This window comes from Meriones unguiculatus, chromosome 3 (genome assembly GCF_030254825.1).
Source record: "Meriones unguiculatus strain TT.TT164.6M chromosome 3, Bangor_MerUng_6.1, whole genome shotgun sequence".
NCBI lineage: Eukaryota > Metazoa > Chordata > Mammalia > Rodentia > Muridae > Meriones > Meriones unguiculatus.
The window spans coordinates 118569412-118573999 of NC_083351.1; the positions used below are offsets into that span (position 1 = coordinate 118569412).

At 44.3% G+C, this 4588-nt stretch overlaps 1 pseudogene; it reads left to right on the plus strand.

The window, feature by feature from the left end:
• Positions 1–990: 990 nt before the first annotated feature.
• On the plus strand, positions 991–3420 carry LOC110543551 (ras GTPase-activating protein-binding protein 1-like; annotated as a pseudogene).
• Positions 3421–4588: the final 1168 nt, after the last annotated feature.

Sequence of the window (4588 nt, forward strand, 5' to 3'; positions counted from 1 at the left end):
AACCCTTTTATGCTCTTTTTTTTCAAAGGGCCTTTGCAGTTTTGAACACTTTTGAAAGTTATCACTGGGTTTATTTCTTTGATTCCAGTTATTCTCAACTACAAACAGTCTGAATATGATCTGTTCCTCTACTTCTCAAATTTGGAATGTAAAATCTAATAAAGGTCTTGTTAAAATCCAGTGTTGAATATAAATGTCAACAAACATGAATAATCCAGTAGTTTACACAGTGATGAATCTGAGAAATAAGGTCATTAATAGGCCATTCCTTAAAGAAGCACTAAAAGAAACTTTTTCTTCTCTCTCTCTCTCTCTCTTTCTCTCTCTCCTGTAGCAGCTCAAGTAGTTCAAATCAATGAGCCAAGCTGATGATTATATCACTTTTTTTGGAGAGAGATTTATTTGTTGCCTTATAAAACATTTTATTATATTATTATTATTGTTGTTATAATTTGTTCACTTTTCATCCTGGTTGTAGGCCCCTCCCACATCTCATCATGGTCCCACCCTCCCTCTCTCTTCCCCACTATGTCCCTCCCCTAGTCCACTGATAAGGGAAGTCATCTTCCCACACTATCTGATCCTAGCCTATCAATTCTCATCAGGACTATCTGGATCCTCTTTCTCTGTGGCACATTAAGGCCACTCTGCCAGAGGGAGGTGATCAAGGAACAGGCAACCTAGTTCCTACCCTGCTCCTCTTACTAGGGAACTCACATGGAGACTGTTCTGCCCATGGGCTACATCTGAGCAGGTGGTCTAAGTCCTCTCCATGCATAGTCCTTGGTTGATTCATCAGTCTCTGCAGGACCCTGGGAACAGATTTTTTTTTCTTGGCTCTGTTGGTCTCCTTTTGAAGCCTCCAGGTCTTTCTATCTCCCCCTTCCATAAAATTCCCTGCACTGGATCATGCAAGGGACAGTGCCATTTCCTTCCCATGTAGCAGCCCTGTCTTCCTGCTCAGCTCTGCAGGTTGACTCAACCAAAGCAATGGTTATGGGGAAGCATAGTCCCCTGCTGTTCAGGTGGGAGTTTGTGAGACAGTGCTACACCTTGCTGAACCAGGCATCAAATATGCTGCACAGAATTTTTGGAAAAAACTCTTCCTATGCTCATGATGGCTGGGATTCCAATGGGAAGCCAGCAGATGCAGTCTACAGGCAGAAAGAAATCCACAGAAAAGTGATGTCACAAAGCTTTGCCACCTACTGCACCAAGATTCACCACGTGGATGCTCATGCAACTCTGAATGATGGGGTGGTGGTCCAAGTGATGTGGCTACTGCCCAACAACAACCAGGCTCTTTGGAGGTTCATGAAGACCTTTGTCCCTGCTCCTGAGGGCTCTGCTGCCAGCAAGTTCTTCGTTCACAACGACTTCTTCAGATACCAAGATGAGGCCTTTCGTAGCTTTGTCACAGAGCCTCAGGAGGAATCTGAGGGAGAAATAGAAGAACCTGAAGAAGACAGCAGACACCAGAGGTGGTGCATGATGATTCTGGTACTTCCTATGCTCAGACTGTGAGCAACGACTTGGAGGAATATTTAGAGGAACCTGTTGTGGAGCCAGAACCAGAGCTGGAGACAGTCAGGGCCACAACCTGTGCCCTACATCCAAGAGGACAAGCCTGAGCCTGCTTTGGAGGAAGCTGCTCCTGAGGACTTACAGAGTCCTTCCCGGCCCCAGCAGATGTGGCTTGGGCACAGGAGGACTTGAGAATGTTTTCTTGGGCATCTGTGATGAGTTAAGAACCAACCGGGTCAGATGAAAAGGGAGGAGGTCCTCTCCAATCAGTGGACTTGGAAAGGGGCAGGGAGGAGATGAGGGAGGGAGGATGGGAATGGGAGGGAATGAGAGAGGGGGATATAGCTGGAATACAGAGTTAATAAAATGTAACTAATAATAAAAATAAAAAATAAAAAAAGAACCTTCCTCCCAGTGGGGCTATGACAGGGACACCACCTCATTTGGTCAAAGTGCAACCTTCTCAGCCCTGTCCAGAATCTAAGCCTAATTCTCACATTCCACTGCAAAGGCCTCAGAGAGTTCAGAGAGTTTGAGAGCAATTCCCCGCCTATCTGTGAGGCTGGTGAAATAGGAAATGTGGAATCTCAAAAGATGGTGAGGTACCCCGACAACCACCAGCTTTTCATTGGTAACCTGCCACATGAGGTTGACAAGTTGGAACTGAAGGATTTTTTTTTTCCAAAATTATGGGAATGTGGTGGAAGTGCTCATTAACAGAGGCCAGAAGTTACCCAATTTCCGGTGTGCTTTGTTTGATGATTCTGAGGCTATTCAGAAGGTCCTTAACAATTGGCCCACAATGTTCCTAGGTATGGTCCATCTGAATGTGAAAGAGAAGAAAACTCATGTCAGAAACAGTCCCTGTTCCCCTTATTAGGATACCCACTTGGTTACTGAACTACCAAGGGCTACATCTGATCAGAGACTCTAGGTTGCATCCATACAAGGTCCTTGTTTGGCGAAATAGTCTCATAAAAGATCCCTGTGCCCAGATATATTTGATCCTTGTGGAGCTCCTGTCCTCTCCAGGTCACATTAACTCTCTTCCCCCGCCTTTTTTTTTATTCCCTGCACTCTGCTGAAGGTTTGGTTATGAGTCTTAATATCTGCTTTGATACACAGCTAGGTAGAGTTTTTCAGAGGCCCCCTGAGGTAGGCTCCTGTCCTGTTATTTGTTTTCTCCTACTTCCAATGTTGATCCCATTTGTCTTTCTAAGTGAGGATTGAACTTCGTACACTGGGTCCTCGTTCTTGCTTATCTTCTTTAGGTGTATAGATTCCTGTATGTTTATCCTATCTTATAGGTCTTTATAAGTGAGTATATACCATGCGTGTCTTTCTGCTTTTGGGATAGCTCACTCAGGATGATCGTTTCTAGGTCCCACCATTTGCCTTCATGATTTCATGATTTCCTTGTTTTTAATTGCAGAATAGTATTCCATTGTGTAAAAGTGCCACAATTTCTGTATCTGGCATGCTTTTGATGTGCCCCCCCCCGAGGGAGGAGCAGCCCTGCTAGGCCACAGAGGAGGACTTTGCAACCACTCCTGAAGACACCTGATAAACCAGTATTAGATGGAAGGTGAGGAGGTTCTCCCCATCAGTGGACTTGGAAAAGGGCAGGGAGGAGACAAGGGTGGGAGGGTGGGATTGGGAGGGAGAGAGGGAGCAGGATACAGCAGGAATACAAAGTAAACAAACTGTAACTAATATTAAAAAAATAAAAATTATATAAAAAAAGAGAAGAAAACTCGAGCTTCCAGGGAAGGCAACACCAGGGACAACAGCCCCCCGTGGTGGGCCAAGTGGTGGGATGAGAGGCCATCCCAGGAAGGCATGGTGCAGAAACCAGACTTTGGTGTGGGCAGGGGAGTTCCAACTCAAAAGCAGTGAATGGCTTGGCCCAGATCTCCACACAGCACACAACCCTGGCTCCTGCAGAATGGTGCATTCCTTCAACCTGCCTTTGGTATCTCGGAGCAGTCTATTTTAAACTGCTTGAATTTTTACAATTTTCATTTCTCTTGTGTCCATGGTGTGTGTTCCCCACCTTCCTTTCTTCCCCTGATCTTTTGGTCCTTCGCTTCCAGTTTTCCTGAATGATTCTTTAAGAGGAATAGATTATTATTAATTTTTACTATTAGTATCATTTAGTACAGTTTTTATTATGGCTGTGTCCCTTCCTTTGTTTTCCCTGACCCTACCCTCTCTCCCTCTTTTCCCTCTATTCCTAGTCCACTGGTAGATGAGGACCTCCTCCTCTTCTATTTGACCCTAGCTTATCAGGTTTCATCAAGACTGGCTGCATTGTCTTCCTCTGTGGACTGGCATGCTGCACACCCCCCAGGGGGAGATGATCAGAAAGCCTGTCACAGAGTTCATGCCAGAGAAAGTCCCTGCTTTCACCAGGGAATCCACTTGGAAACTGAGTCTATGGGTTACATCTGAGCCTCGGTTTTAGGTTCTCTTAATGCGATGTTCTTCAGGGCTCCCAGGGCTCAGTTTTTTTTTTTTTGTTTTTTGTTTTTGTTTGTTTGTTTGGCTCTGTTGGTCTTCTTTTGAAGTTCCTGTCTCCTCCAGGTCTTACTATCTCCCCCTTCTTTCATAAGATTACCTGCACTGTGCCCAAAGTTTGGCTATGAGTCCCAGCCTCTGCTTCAAAACCTCCATCAGAAGAGTCTTTAAAAAGCCATTGGTGGTAAGCTTCTGTCCTGTTCCCTGTCTTCTCTTGCTTCTGATGTCTATAGCGTTTATCCATCTGAATGAGGATTGAGCATCCCTAGGGTCTTCCTTGTTGTTCTGCTTCTTCAGGAGGAGTATAGATTTCAGTATGTTTATCTTATATTATGTGGTTAATACCCACTTATGAGTGAGTATAGACCATGTGTATCTTTCTGATTCTGGGTTACCTCACTCAAGATGATCTTTTCTAGTTTCTACCATTTGTCTACAAATTTCATGATTTCCTTGTTTATAATATCTGAGTACTATTCCAGGAATAAATTTTTAAAGAAAAGGGAAGAATGACATTCTTGCTTATGCTTCAAATACTACTGGAGTT